At 35.8% G+C, this 17,039-nt stretch overlaps 2 non-coding genes across 2 annotated transcripts; both read right to left on the bottom strand.

Annotated features, from left to right (window-relative positions):
* Window positions 1-1,685: 1,685 nt before the first annotated feature.
* On the bottom strand, window positions 1,686-1,757 carry TRNAP-AGG (transfer RNA proline (anticodon AGG)). The gene has a single exon. It is a non-coding gene; the product is annotated as a tRNA-Pro (tRNA).
* A 1,097-nt stretch (window positions 1,758-2,854) lies between these two features.
* On the bottom strand, window positions 2,855-2,926 carry TRNAP-UGG (transfer RNA proline (anticodon UGG)). Its single transcript has one exon. It is a non-coding gene; the product is annotated as a tRNA-Pro (tRNA).
* Between the last annotated feature and the right edge of the window lie 14,113 nt (window positions 2,927-17,039).

The raw sequence follows: 17,039 nt of genomic DNA, 5'->3' as shown, positions 1-17,039 counted from the left end.
GCAAAATCGAGTGTCTACAATATATATATATATATATATATATATATATATATATATATATATATATATATATATATATAAGCAGAGACCTCATGTGAGAAAACATGAAGTTCTACCAAGTAACGTGTTCTATGCGAAGAGAATTGAAATATACTCAAGTGTCACATCAGAGATAAAAACAAATTAAATATTGACTTTTTGTTTCAATGTTTCAAGATTTTTTGAATTTAAAAATAAATATTCTTTGTACTATTTGATTCAACATTTCAAAAATTTTCATCTCTCACATATACACGCAAAACTCTTTGCTTTTTAATTCACAATTTTCACCTATTACACTTCTACCCCTTTATATATACCTACCCATAGCCTTTCATGTCATTCCATGTCAAATACGCACAGATCAAAAATGATATCATTTACCTTCAATCTTTCGACGACACTTACTTAATTTTAACATTGTTGTTTCATCTAATCATAACTCGTATGAGTTGACTACAACCTAGAAAGGGGGGCTTGTATTTTATATTGAGTGACAACAGCAATTAAAATTTTAATATTAAGGTTAGACGTTGTGGATTTATAGGTTTTATAAATGATGTAATTAACTATGAGTGTTTGGAATGTGCATTTTTTTTTTTTTTTTTGAATTAAGGAGAAAGAGAAAACCACATTCTATGTCAACTTTTATTCTATGATATTCCTCAAAAGTTTTTTTTTTTCTCATTAGTTCAATTCAATAGTTATAATAGATATGTATATGCAATTTATAATTTTTGTTTTTATAATGAACTCATAACTAATAAAGTTATATAACAATTATGTTATAATACATATACAAGATTCTCCTAAACCATCTTATATAAAACATTACAACATTATCCGTGTAATAACTTACTAGTTTTCATATCAGCAAGCCAACATCAATTTTTTATGCATTTTCATTTATATAACCGCTCTTTTTTCCCCCCTTTTTCTTTAATTATTTTTGAAATTGCATTGCAGACGCTACAATCTATATATCTCGAAGAAGTTGCAATTATTATCGGCGTTCAATTGGAGGTGATAGTTTAATTGAACCACGCATTTCCCTGATAGTTTTCGTAATAATCTGCTGGTTCTGTTGAGTTGGCTAAGTTTACTCCTAATTTAGGAGCTATGCATTTTTACTTTATACATTTTTTTTTTTTGTTGATAAATCCCAAATTGTTAGTAGTTTAGTTCACTCCAGCTAAATCACGGGTCCTATGAAATATGATCCTATCCCATGGTTCTTTTCTTCTTTTAGGATAAATGGAAAAAAAGTGTGGTTAAGTTGGTTTTAGAACCATCTTTCTCAAAACCAAAAAAAAAAAAAAAAGATTTAAGAATCAGGTTATAAATATTGGGCCTTTCCCATTCCCTTGTGTGTGTGTGTGTTTGTTTCTCAAAAAAAAAAAAAAAAAGAGTAATTGTCTCACATTGCTTAAAAGAGTGTGTTGTGTGTAGTATAACTTATCACACCCTCTCTTAAAAGTTATCATGACTTTTGAGTAGAGTTGTAGTGTGTCTTTGTGTTAGAACTTCTTTCTCTCTCTCTTGTGTGTGCGTGTGTTTGTTTCTAAAAAAAAAAAGGTTATAAATATTGGGGGCATTCTGAAATGGAAAAAAATTGAAATTTAAAAATGAAGGTAAAACATAAAAATGGGGCATTCCGAGAATTGAACTCAGGACCTCTCGCACCCTAAGCGAGAATCATACCACTAGACCAAATGCCCTACTATTTGATCATGTTTTTCAATCAAGTAATTTAATTTTATGATTTTTCATAGATGGAGAATTATCATATTATTATATTCTTCTTCACCCATGACCATGAGCTGTTGTAATTGACGTTGACGAATTCAGAAATCAAGGTATTTGAGATTTGTCGTCTATGGCACATGTCTATGTTACCGGCTACCTATGTCAATTGTGTTTATTTGCCAAGTACCTGTTTTGTCAATCACCACTTGAGCTCTCAATATTTGACTTTTCTCTCTCTTTTTCATAGACTAGATCTAGGAACTAGGATTACAGTACAAGTACAATAAATTACAATAGATTTGGGCTCCTTAATTAGACTATAATATCTCTACAATTCCCCTGTAGGCTGTAGGGAAACAAAGTAAGATGAAAATTGGGTTCATTTGTTTTGGTGCCAATCAACCGAATGTTTTCTCCAGCTTAAGATGGAGTCCAACATAAAAACTAACCATATTTGATTTGGTATCAATGCAGTTGCTGCAGTCACTAGAATTCTAGTCTATGATATTCTCATTCTCTCAAGTCCAAACTTGTATCATGCCCCTTCAAAACACCTTTAGTCCTTTGCATCAGGATGTGCAGCAATGCTATGTTTTTGTCCAGTACATTGTACAAAATTTGGCTTATTGCTGCTTACCTATTGATGAAGTAAGTGTCTTTACAGGTATGTAGTTGGTTTCTGTTAAGAGAAATTGGCCTAATTCTTGAAACATTTGACAATTAGGTGTATGCCAATCACCACCAAATGCCATTATCTGAGAAAGAATCAAAGAACCAAAACTTTTGCATGTGGAGCAGTGAGTTGAATACACAACCTCTGGTGGTGGTAAATGTTCCTCTCAGGTAATAAAGGATGACAAATTTGGGTTTGTTTCCTAGCTAGTAGCTCCCCTTCCTTGATTCAGCATCCTCTGTAACCTTATTATTACTTTATTCATTAATGAATAGTCTTGTCAGATCTAAGATATATTTGGATCTACTGAAACCTAAGTTGGCAGTTATTGACTTGACTTTGCTCAGTTTATTTTTCAAAAATATTAAAATATGAACTTAAAATAATAAAATGAGTGGGGCATTCCGAGAATCGAACTCGGGACCTCTCGCACCCAAAGCGAGAATCATACCACTAGACCAAATGCCCATTTGGTGATACTATTTTGTGTCTTAAGCCTACTCAACCAATTTCATTAAATTCAATTGACCTTTTCTCCCCCTAGCTTGTAGCCTGAGACTTACAAGACTAGTAAAAATGGAAGGTTGGTGGGTTACCAATTATACTATTGTCTAATGCTTGCTGCAGGAAATGTTGGTAAAATTGAGCTATCTCACAGTTTGGTGTTTTCATGAAGGATTCTTTAAATCTCAGATTATGACTAACAGCTAAAATTAAAGAAATTTGCTGTAAGCCTGCTTTGATAGTTGGCTATGACAGTTAAACATGATGAATGAAGAATATTGCCCTGTTGGCATATTCATGTGTGAGTTTTGTGGTTAGTTAAATCTTAAAGTCCCACATGGGATACTAATGAGAAGAGTGAGTGGTTAAATGGCTAATACTTTTATATATATTATATTATCCCCTTAATTGGAATCTCCCCAATGTGTTATGCTTGAATTCAAACACAAGAGTATGGCTTGAACCACCTTTGCAGCTTGATAGGGTTCTAAAAGCTGGTAATTCATTTCCGGCGTCCATAAAAACTTTTTATATTTGAATTGGCATCAGTGCTGTTGCTGCAGTCACTAGAATTTTTTTTTTTTTTTTTTGAAAAGGGATCATTCATTCATAAAATCATAATAACATAACATCCTGAAATAAGGCCTCCGTAGCCGGTGGAGGAGAGTCCTCCATCCAATACACATCATTATCAAAGGAATTCCTAGCATGTTGAGCCAAAGCATGTGCAACCTTATTCCCACCCTTCCTAGTAAAACTAATTCTAGCCCACTATAAACAATGAACCAAGTGGCGAATATCATCCACCACATAGCCTAGCAGTGAACAATTAATCCGTGAAGATGAAATGGCTTGCATAACATTTACGTTGTCTCCTTCTATGATTAGCTTGGTGAACCCAACATCCACAGCAAATTCAATTGATCTTCGACATGCCAACAACTCTGCTTCCTCACTAGAGCTCACCTTTGGTCCACTTGCCGTCATTGCCGCCATAACTTGACCTTGCTCATTCCGTATAATTGCTCCCACTATGATTCTGACCAGCTCAGAAAAAATAGCCGCATCAAAATTCAATTTATAAGCTATTGATGGTGGAGGTTGTCAAGTTGTGCTTCCATACTGCTCCATCTGTGCTACTGTCAGTTGCGCCTGAGCTGCCTTATATTCTGTCAGAAATTCTTTAGCTCTCTTGTTCAGGTTCCTCGGGTCCATCAGAGTTCCACCAAACACTACCCGGTTCCGCTGGTTCCATATAATCCAAGCTTGAATCTAGAACAACTCCAATTCCTCTCTCGCCAACCTGTCAATTAAACATTGCATAAGCTGCATAACATCTGTAGGCATTACGCTCCTCTTCTGCAATTTTCGACAGCTTCCTGCCCATATATCTTGTACCGCCACACACTCCCAAATTGCATGGATTGTAGTCTCCACTTCTCTTAAGCATATTGGACATTTATCATCAAGTATAACTCTTCTCCGCACCAAGTTTGCTCTTGTTGGCAAAATGTCGGAACAGGCCCTCCAGCCAAATACTTTAACTTTGTTAGGAATTTTGAGATTCCACAAAGCTTGCCATACCTTCTTACCTGCATTACTACCTGCAGTCACTAGAATTTAATCTATGATATTTACATCTTCTGATGTCTAAACTTTTTTTTTTTTTTTGTTGGGGTAAGTATGAAGTCTAAACTTATAACTTTTAAGATGCCGTTTCCAATTACCTTTACATCAAGATGTGCAGCAAAGCTATCTTCTGTCTGTTAGAATGTACAAAATTTGGAACCATTGGCTTCTAACTGCTTACCTAGGGGATTTTTGGGAATTAGCATAGTAAAGGGGTTCTATATAGTAAGTTAACTAACGTTTCAAAGGATTAAGCAAAATAACATCTCGAGTTTTAGAAACTTGAGATCTATTTAAAAATTGACTGTTAGAAACTCGCTTTACACTTGCGGACTTGGATTAAAATGCTACATAGATCTCGAGTCTTAAAGACTCGATTTCTACAAATTGAAAATCGAGTCTTAGAAAATCGAGTCTTAAAGACTCAATTTTCTAAGGGAAAAACGTTTTTATACTCATAGATATCGAGGATTAGAAACTTGATATTTAATTAAAACTAGTGGATGTCCCGCGCGATGCGCGTGTTCGTTATTAGTTATTTTATAATACTCATATGTGTTATAATTTTGGAAAATTAATTTCGATTATGTATTATACGTCACTAAAATATAATGAATGAAAAAAATTGTAACACAATATATCCATAAGTAATCATAATAAGTTAGACTTTAAAAATGTCACTATATGCTCTTTTATGTTTGATCAGGTGTACATGTATATTTAGTTCTTACATTTGACCGTTTTCAATATAAATTTTATTATTATTTCCTTTTCTTTTTTTTTAAAAGTATTTATTTTTTTAAAAAGAAAACACGTGAACTTTTGAAGGCTAAACATCTAAGATTTAAGGTTTATAATTTATAATTCTTAAAACTAAATATACATGCCAATAGATTAAAAATAAAACAATAATTGAACAAGGAAATATAAACTTATACTATTTCGTATCTTACGTTTAATTTTACTTACATCTGAGTACCTTAATCACTTACAAAGATTAAATACTTTCCAAAAATATAAATAAAAACAAAAAACACATACCTTTTAGAAACCCCATATGTTGTGAAAAGATTGTATCAAGCTTTGATAGTGTTGTTAATGAGTTTACTTGCATTTGAGTACCTTAATCACTTACAAAGATTAAACACTTTCCAAAAAGATAAATAAAAACAAAAAACACATATCTTTTAGAAACCCCTTATGTTATGAAAGCATTGTATCAAGTTTTGATAGTGTTGTTAAGGAGTTTAAAGCATATGCACCTGAAACCAAAGGCAATTTCATACTCTTTTTGACACTAATTTCTAACTCTTTGTCTCTCTATCTCTCTAGTCCTATTTTTCTTTTGGCCTTTTGATATTTTGTGAAACTGGAATATGTAAAAGAACATGAAAACTAACATTGAATGGAGAAAACCTTTCATTTCTTAAATTAATGAAATTAAAAGTTGAAGAGTTCAAGAAAGAGAGTAGAACTAAATCTTTTGTTTTTCTACATTTATGGCTTAAACTAATCATTGATAAGAAAATGGGAGGTGAAAGGCTAAACGAAAAAGTACCCATACAAAGCGCCACATGGCAGAACTTCATGCACTTCTGCCTGAGGTCTCTGCTTTTATATATATATATATTGATTTTCATAGAACTCGAGTCTTACAGACTCGAGTTTCGCTAGGAAAAAAATTTATAAACACAGCAGATACACGCATTAGTCTACAAAATTTTATAAACACAAATAAAAATTTTATCAGCCCTCACTTTCTCACCCATAACACTCAGCCTCACTAACTCACTGCCTCACTCACCCATAACTCTCACACCACATTGCCTCTCACTCTCACTCACCACATTGCCTCTCTCATTGCTCTTCCCTCTCAACAAATTCATACCTCAAGTAAGGGTTTTTTGATTTGATTGTCATTGTAGTTGGGTATTAGTTGTTGTTGGGTTTGGGTTAAAGAATTTGACTATTTATTTTGTAGATAGCTAACATAGCTTAGTTAAGATACCAATATTGTGAATTACAGAACTTTGTTTTGTTAGTGTTAATTTTTTGAGTATTTATTTGCATGGTTTTTGTTACCAAAATTTTATTCATCATTTCTAGGCTCTTATTTTTATCATGATCTTACAAGGTTTTTGACTTTATTCATTGTTCTGTGTATGAAATGGGTAGTGAATGAATTGTAATGATCTTTACATGTAATTCATGCCCTTTGAATGGGTATGTAATGAAATGAGTGACTTACTCCCTTCAAATGAATTGTAATGAAATGGGTATGTAATTCATGCCATTTGAACGCGTAATGAAATAGCTTTTTTGTATTGGGTATGTAAATGTTATGGGTATGTAATTAGATAAAATGCTGTATACTTTTACAAGGATTTTTTTTTTTTTTTTTTTTTTTTTTTTGTATTGGGTATGAAATGGGTAGTCTTAGCATGAAGGAAAAAGGATTTGGGTATGAAATGTGTAATGAAATTCATACCCTTTGAATGAATTGGAATTTGTACTTTGTATAGTTTGACTAGATAAAATGTTTTTTAACTAATATAGTAACTTGACTCTAACAAGTTCATAATGCCTGTAATTGATATAATCTTATACCATGGTGGTCCACTTAAGAATGCCAATGCGAACAAGGGATTGCCATTTAAAGGGCCGGGTATAAAGTTCTATTATACCCAAATTGATCGTAGGTCGAAGACACTTGATGAATTGAAGATGATAGTTATGGAAGAATTGTGTGTGAATCCTGTTATACACAACATACAAATTACTTATCGTATGCCACATGAAATCCTGAAGCATCGGATTAAATACAAGTATATGGCGATAGTAACAGACAAATATGTAAAGATCATGTTTGACAAGTTGGAGAGAATACCTGAAGTAAATGGTATTGAGTTGTACATGCAGTTGGAGCCGTGTGCAGAAGTTGGTATTGAGGAAATCCAACAAACAACCGCAAGTTTACAAGTTACAGTTCTGGATGCTCAATATGAGTATTCTACACATGTAGAGGATGATGATGTTCATGCCGATGATGATGATGATGACGACGATGATGATGAGACTACTGCCATTAACGGTGAATATTTTGTCGATAGAGATGAGTTTGAAGAGAGGATTGAACGAGGGGACTTTGGGGACTTTGAGAGGGACATTGATGATGATGAGACATTGGACGGTAGTGAACTTGATGCAGACAATGTTATTAGTGTCCAAAATATTACGAACACAATCCCTGCCTACGCACCTCCTGCCTTGTCATTTTCTGCAAATACTTGGAAAAATATGGTTGATCCTTCACATATTGAGATACCATTTGTGTCTACTTGGAGAGAGGGGATGAATTTGTGCAAAGGGTTGACTTTTGCCAATAAAGTGAAGGTGAAGCGCGCATTAAGAATTTGTACCCTCAAAGAAAACAAACATTTTATGATCAGTAGGTCGACAAAGAAAAAACTTTGTGTGAAATGCGTGGATGAGTCATGCAAGTGATATGTCTGCGCAGTCAAGAAGCCCAATCTCCACGGACTATGGATTGTCACCGTGTATATGAGTCCTCACACATGTATACTGATTGGGGTGCGAAATGATTGTAGAATGATGAATTGTAATTTTATTGCATCAGACATCCTTAAGAAGTTATGTGAAGATCACACTATCCCAATTAAGCATCTCAGATCTATGATAGAGTCGAAATATGAGGGCTATAAGCCTTCTTATTACAAGGTATGAGATGTGAAACAAAAGACGATTGGAAAGATGTTTGGGAATTAGGAAGAGTCTAACTAAAGGTTGCAAAAGTTGCTAATAACATATATTGATCAGGATCCAACTACCCAGGTGTTCTATCATACCACACCCACTGGTGAAGATGACATCGTATTTTTGCATTATGTGTTTTGGTCTTTCGGTCCATGCATTGATGGATTCAAATATTGCAAGTCGGTTATCAGTATTAATGGGACCCATCTATATGGTAAATATCAGGGAAAGTTGTTGGTCACAATAGCAACCGACGCTAACAACAAGGTATTCCCTCTTGCCTTTGTTGTTGTGGATTGTGAGTCAGGGTCCAGTTGGAGGTAGTTTTTACAATGCCTTAGAGATACGATTGGCCACGTAATACCTGACGAAGGCATTTGCATAATTTTTGATCAACATCTCAGTATCAAAAACGCCATTATAAACTGGCCTAGAGGGGATGATGGAAGAACATGAGTATTTCATAGATATTGCCTTTGACATGTTGCTAGCAACTTCAACACACATTTTCAAAACTCGACTCTAAAGTCAGCAGCGTTGAAAGCGGGATATGCTACTCAGGTAGTTAAATTTGATACCATAATGGAGCCCATTAAGTATGTGGAAATTGAGGCCATTATAAATAAGAAGAAGGTGACGGGGAAGGATGGCAAGGAAAAGAATCAAGATTATCTTCCATACACATACCTAATGAGCGAGTTTGTGGATATGTGGACCCAGTCACATGATGGTGGGAGACGTTTTGGGGCAATGACAACCAATATATCAGAGTGCTTCAATGTTGTATTGAAATGTGCACAGGGCCTTCTTATTGCCGCAATGGTTGAGTTCACTTGGTACAAACTTGTTGAATATTTCCACGATCAACACAAAGAAATTACTCATGAGTTGTTGGAGGGTAAGAAATGGAGTACATATGCCTTCTCCACGTGGGAGGGAAATAGGCGTAAATCTGTGAAACACTATCTCAAGGCATTTAGCAATCAACATATGATATATTAGGTAGTTACTTCACTCAACATGTGTAGCACAGGAGGGGGAAACCACAGTTATGAAGTTCGGTTACTGGAAAGAACATGCAGTTGTGGGAAATGGCAAAACATAGGGATCCCGTGTTCACATGCAATTAGAGTATGTGATGCGGTAAATGTTGATTCGACCACATATATTCACCCATGTTATAGTTTGGACTATGCCCTTAACACTTACTCACATGCATTTGCGGTTCCTAAGTCACAGTCATTGTGGAAGGATCCCATGGGGCCAAAGTGGTTGCCTAATCCAGCATTGTTGCGGGCCAAAGGTTGACCAGTGTAGTCAAGAATAAGGAATGAGATGGATGGAGTGAGAAATAAGGATTGAGAACCGGGATGGCGAAGGGAGGACACAGATTTGATAGAGAGTCAACCTAAGCAGACATGTGGACTGTGTCATGCTTCCGGGCATAACTGTAGAAAATGTCCGCAGTCCCGTGGCGCTTCCACAAGCGGTCATGTTCCAAATTAGGTAGGTAGATGGCAAAAAGTTATGCATCGGTTAAATAATTGTTGGTCATTCTATGTTTACTATCTTGTCTCCTAATGTGATTAGTCTACGATTTTCAGGCATGCTTCCCTGGACGATGTTTTTGTTGCGCTGACCGCCGATTTTAGGAAAATTGACTACGTTGTATCGGCACAATTAACTTTTTGGTTTTTACTGAATGTATTTGTAATTTTCTATCCAATGTATTTGATTGAACTTTGTGATTTGAGTAGTACGATTAGATCTGCAAATTAAGTTTGGTTGGACATGTTTAGAATGCTGATATATTGAGAATGCATTTTGCTGTAATTTAAGTGCATTTACATTATAAAGCTATGTTTATGTAGAGAGCATAACAGTTTCTGTAGTTTGGTGCCTATTGAGAACGCCATTTGATGCAATTTTAGTGCATTTACATTCTCAGCTTCTCTGCCTCTCAATGAGTGTTTGTGGTTTACATTCTCAGCTTCTCTGTCTCTGTTTCTCAGCTTCTCAGCAGGTGAATACATTTTTGGTTAGCTTGCATGTCTAGGAAAGGAAAAAAAAAATCCCTAATGAAACTCAAGTTTCAGAGACTCGATTTCCCTTGAGCATTTTGAAAATACTAAGGAACTCGAGTTTTAGAAACTTGAGTTCCACTTAGTGTGAACGCTCCAAAAACAGAGCATGCTCTCTGCCTGAAACAAAGTTGTTTTGCAAATGTTGTGAATCTCGAGTTTCTAAAACTCTCTTTTGAATATCGAGTTTCAAAGGCTTGAGTTCCTCTCATATATATATATTTTTAATTTTGTGCATATGAGCTTTTTTTTTTTTAGCTAATGCTTGCTGGAAATCGAGTTTCAAAGGCTCGAGTTCCTCTCATTTTTATTTTTTTTAATCTCGCTTTTTTTTTTTTTTTTCTTTTGTACATATGAGCTTTTTTTCTTAGCTAATGCTTTTCTTTTCTTTTTTTGTTGCTTATTGCTATTTATGGTGGGGTATATGTTTTCGCAGTGGCGGAGTCAGAAGTTTTGAGTTGGAGGGTCGAACTATTGTGTCAAGATAAATTCAAATCACAAATAGACACTACCCTAAAAATGAGAGGAATATATATATATACATATGTGTGTGTGTGTGTGTCTGAAAATATAAATTTTAATTTGCTTATTCTAAAGTAAGTTATATACATATACACAAATTATCAACTTTAATATGTATATATTATCAATGTTGCATATATTATCGACCAAATTGCATAGAGAAATGATATGTCCACAACATTTTTACAACATTTTTACAACAAATCTTAAGTGGCAGGTTGTTACTGGTTGTTATTGTTGGGGCAAAAAAGTAATCTTAGTGTTAAGTTCAAATTTGAACCAATAATAACTAACCACCTATGATTTGTTGTAAAAATGTTGTAAAAATGTTGTGGACGTAGCACCTCTCAATTGCATATATTATCAATGTTGAATGATTTGAATGCATTAATAGGATTTGAAATTGAGCTTAAAATTAGGGGTTCCATTATTTACTCACAAAACTTACTATGTAATTATTTCATTCTATTGCAATTGTATATCAATGCTAAACTCCCTTTTTTTGGAAAGGATTACTAGATTAGTTAAAGTTCGCAAGGATAGTTCTCACTTAGAAGAAGAATCTTTGCAAATCCCTCCCCGAGAATAGCTTGAACGGACTCATTTTCATCACTTGCTAAAGAGTTAAACCACTCATCTCTGTCAATTCCAGCATATAAGAGATCAAGCGTTTGAAAATCCAAACATTCACCCGTATCAGATAAGTTTACAGGACAAAAACCATTCTTATCATCTTGGACTTTCAATGAAAAATTCTCCCCCAAGGCACTGTCAACTTCCTGAGGCCCATGCCACATCACAAGATCAATTATGGCCTCACAAGCAACTACACTAACTACGAAAGGGCCATTAACAAAGGAAAGCCTCAATTGCTTTATTAGTTCCTTGCTTGGCTTCTTCTCTAACAATCCAAAAAGCCCAAGGCACCTGACAGCAATCCTTTTCACATCCAAGGGAACATGTTTTGCCTGCAACTGAATTTCTTAACAGTGGTTAATACCAAGATCAGGGAGAAGGTTGTCCTGTGTCAAATAACTTTAAAAAAGAAAGTCTTGCGCTGTGTTTTATCCTAATGACACTTCAAAAGTATGTGGAGCAACTGAATTAAACACAAACAAGTGTACAATAACAGGTGTGGAAAAAGTTTCTCATAGAATGTCTAATTATTGCAATTAACTTCTTCAAGTGCATAGATATAAGGGCCCCATCATGAAGTGTTCAACAAATTATCTTCCACATACACAACAGCAACATTAAAGCCTTAGCCCCAAAACTTTGATGTCAGCTATGGATCCTCATAAGATTAATTAAAAATCTGTCACATGTATTCATCTTCACCATTCTATCAAATCTGTTTTTTATAAGTTAAATTTTATCCTATCTAAAATCATAATATGTCACCTCTTTATCTAACATTTATTTTTTAACTATTTCTACCAAAATAATTTCAGGCCTCTACCTCCTTTCATTCCCTTAACTTCAATCATAACACTCTTTTTCATTGGTGGAGTAATCGCTCTCCTTTATACATAACCCAACCATCTCAAGCGACTCTCCCTGCAAGGCCGAGCAAGCTCTTCTACAACCCCAACAATTTGTTCAAATTCACCATTAGCAGCATGGACTTTCTTTGCCAGTCCAGACACTGCATCAGCCCATTCTCTGTCTCCACCAAGATTTATCCCATCTCCTATACCAACCATGTTCCCATCATCACCAACTTCATGCTTAGGAGGCTTGTGCAGCAGTTCTTGAACTAATGTACTGGCAACCTTCCTGTTTGTAGCATCAGAAAAATCAAGCATTGCACCAAGCAATAATAGGTGCGTAAATGCAAAGTAAAAATTTGGTCCTGCATATGTTAGGTAATATTAGGACACATAGTTGGATATAATTGGCTCCCATGTCAAACCAAATGAACTCACACCCACCAGCATCAACAAGATAGTTAACAAACCTCTTTTCAAGGTTAACCGAAAATGAACATTTCACTAAAATTTGAGCCCTTAGTGCATGAAGCTCATATTCCATGTCAATCACCTGCAAACAGAACGCAGCTCTTCATAGTTCGAAAAGGGAAAATCTGTCTCAAACTACATAAGTGAACCAGAGATGAGTAACTTAAAAATCACAGTTGGTATGCAGAGCAAGGCATATCCTTATTATGTCAAGAATAATGAAATATGAATAGAATGAACTTATCACCTATTTGGCGTAAAATGATAATAAATGGTAAACTAACCTATTTTGCGTTTTTTAACCCTCGTGTAATGTTTGGCCTGGGGAGGAGGTTGCAGGGCATCATCCTTAGGCTCATCATCGTGTTGCAAAGACATTAGATGCATACAATCAATATGCGGTGTAATGATAAGAATAAAGTGAACTGCAATATATATCATTACATTGTAATTAATGTTATCATACCATAGAGCTACCTTTGTGTCCGCTAGTCCCACAAGTGGGTGCTCTTCTAGCACGTTGCGGTCTACCTCATGGGGGTGAGGACTGATGAGGGGGATGCTCGTCTGGTACATTAGTATCTGGCTGTAGAGTGTCAATCCCAACCGGAGGTCCTAGAGGGTCAGATAAGGATGAGGTAGGTGGGTAATGATGTTCTGTGTAAAGGCTAGGAGTGGGGATCATTGTCATGGGTTTAGTACAGGGTGGGTCTATGGGCAAAGTGGGTGCACTGGAGCTGGTGGGTGGGTATGAGGGTGTCTCAGAGTACATAGGAGGGGTCAAATGAAAATCAATACCAAGATCAAAACTGGGCTACGAAGGTGGGGTGGGTGAAGGGACCTCGGGCTGAGGAGATGCATCTAGGATGGGTGGAGGGACCTCGGGCTGAGGAGATGCGTGCGGGATGGGTGTAGGTATCTTAGGACTAGTTACAACCCAAGGGGTTGTTGCATGCCGACCACGGGTCGATGTACTTAGGGGTGCTGCGTTTGTGCTTGGGGTTGCAGTAGCTGCTGATTCAATCTCATGTCTATTGTTTGCCTGCCCATTTGTTGGAAGACCACCACCAAGCCCAACCATATTATTTAGGACATGTCGGACGTGGTTGTGTCCTCGACTGCTTACAGGAAGCATCTCCAACAGCACTAAATGACTTTCAATTTGAAACGAAGAAAGAACCAGTACAATCAAATATGAGACATTTATGTATCAATTATAGAATGGATAATATAGTACTTATTAATCTACTCAAATACTCAACTAAGAACTAAAGTTTTATTAGAATTTTATATGTAACAAAAAGTCTTTTTAATTGGATGTCAGTCAGATCAAACCAGATTTGCTAAAGAAAGAAATCAATTGATTCTACGTTCGTACATGTACTGAAGAAAAAACAAAGCAGGCAATAAAATCTAATTAGAACACATTACCATTATATCTAATTTAGCGTTGTTGCGGTTGACATACTTTCTAGTGATTGGACGATACCAGCGGTAATAGGCATGATCGCGGGGCATCTCATCAGTCTAAGGAGGTGCATGGCAAAGTCGTTGTTGTCTCATATCCCATGTAAGGATATACGGTGCATGCTCCTCCCTCTAATTTTTTTCCACCTTCAAACACAAGTCTATTCTATGCAGTTTATCATTGTACACAACATGGTCGGGCTGCTCCTGCGCCAACCCAAACTGTCAAAGGACACGGCTGGGTGGTGTGTCTTTACTATGCAAAATCACACAAGTGGCACCCTTGCTGTCCACGTATCCCTCCCTGCAATGCAGAAGGCAGGAAGGTGGCCTAAGTCTGCCTCATATGGCTGCCACATAATCTACAATAGAAACAAAAAAACAATTATCATAACATCTTAAAATGTAAAATAAGGGAGAATACATAGATAAAGGGAAAAACAAAAATTAAAACAGAAGATATGTTAAAGCAATGATTTTAACATATTCTTAAGGATAATTATACATACAGATCCAATCTTTAGACAAGAAAAAAACAAAGAAATGAAACATCAGTGAAGTCAATTAAATAAATATGATGAAACAAAGATACTGCAAAACTTTGGGACTAAGGTTTGGTTGTTGTTGCATGATGAAACAAAGATACCGCTTGGTTACCACTTGAAATGACAGTGTTAAAGGTAGCAAGGTGTACAGGAAAATGGTGTGATAGTGGTCATATTACAACGCCACTGCCATCAAACCCTTTTGGCTTCATTTTCTCTACTGCTGCTACCAACAAAAAACTTCCAAAACTATCATCACCATGATCGATATTCCAACCTCTTTAAGACTTCCAAAACCTCAAAAAACCTTTCACACTTGCCTCCCCTATGACACAATTTTTTAAGGAGTTCTCCTAGAATTAGTGCAGCAATTGACTATTTGTTAGTTTCACTTTAATGGCTTCAAGTACATAACTACGCATGCATCACTCTGTCAGATTAGAAATCTCTACAACTCAATTTCAGAGTAGATAATGCATCTCCACATTATAAACAACATCATTTCGTTTTTCTAACTTCATTATTTTTTACTAACCACCCCTCCCAAACCCACAAAAGTGAAGTGTTTTAATAATTTCCTTCAAGTACTACCTTAGTCTAATCTAATGCAATCTTAGTTTATTCCAATCTCTAAGATAATTAATAAATTAAAAAAGAAAAGGTCCCACCTTGGTGAGGTTTGATGTCAAAACAACCCCCAAAAAAATAATAATAAAAAATCATATGACATTGACATCTAACAGTTGTTCAAATGAAACCACCACTAACACTTAACAAGTGACATCTACAAAAAAATACCAAATATATAAATCAAAGAAATATGCAAGTCCCATTAATCAATTAATTATTGAAATGACATTTGACGAAATTAATTCTCCTACCACAGGCCTAGCTCTTCTAGGCCTAGATCGTCTCAGCTCCTGCAACTTATCGTGCAGAAAAGTGGTTGCTGATATATGACATATATATTTGCATATGCATGCAATAGTAGTGTTCCGACACAAGGGTATGGGCAGTATGCCATATCCACCTGTGTTCAATGTTCTTTAAGGAGACTATTTTAATTTTTTCTTTTCCCTTGAATAGAAGTCACACACAAACACACACACAAGTTTAACCAATTTAGCAAATACCTTAGCAATGCCAATGAAACAAGAACAAGACTGTTCATTTGTGAGCTGTAATTGAGACTTTGATAGAGCAAAATGGTAGACAACAAAACAGTGGGGGCAGCTGTTTGATGGGGCACAAATTGATAGCAACGTTTCATTGAAACATATGTTGGAAACAAAGCTCCCCAAGGCAAAAGATTGGAACATGCTTCTGACTTTATACCAATGGCATTGTCTAGAAACTGTTTAGTATTTACTTCTATTATCCCCCCAACATGTTTATCCTAAAACCCTGTTTCTCATTTAGCTTTTATGGGTCCTAATAATGTAAATGTGGTCTAGTTTCAGTGGTTGAGCCATTGGCACAGAATCCTATACATAGAGGTTCTTTTGCAAAGGCAATTACATAGGAACTTTATTATCTAAAATTGACATGAAGGGGGAGGGTCCCTTCTAGCACTGCCAAAGGATGACGGGAACACTAATGAGACAGCATGTAATTTTCAGTAATTGTAAAGCTTGATCATGGCCTAAAACTTAAGCGGACACCCTAGGCTCTCAACTACTAAACGTGTGATAATAATCTTTATTTAACATAACCAAACACAATTTTTCTATATTATTACCTGACCTAGCTGCATTCTAACTAATTGCTCGCGATAGTAGATCAACGCCATGCCGGATGGCCTACTCTTCAGGCTTGGCACCTGCACCCACCTACAGTTACGAGCGAATAATATAAGATAAAATAATACCACTTAGTTACTAAGAAGAGTACATTGCATAACACACTGAATATCATGAAAATACTTACTTAAATGCAAGTGGAGCTTTTGGCCATGGGCCATAATCACATCCAAGTGGGGGCTCTATCCTCGGGCACAAGAATGGCAACCTTGCCATGCGCAATACTGGACCAATTGCAACACCCCACCAATCTGCGATGCCTCTTTATGGCTTGCTCGACACAACTCTCTGTACAACTATGC

This window comes from Castanea sativa, chromosome 7, assembly GCF_040712315.1.
Source record: "Castanea sativa cultivar Marrone di Chiusa Pesio chromosome 7, ASM4071231v1".
In the NCBI taxonomy this organism is placed as follows: Eukaryota; Viridiplantae; Streptophyta; class Magnoliopsida; order Fagales; family Fagaceae; genus Castanea; species Castanea sativa.
This window is presented reverse-complemented; position numbering and strand designations above follow the sequence as displayed.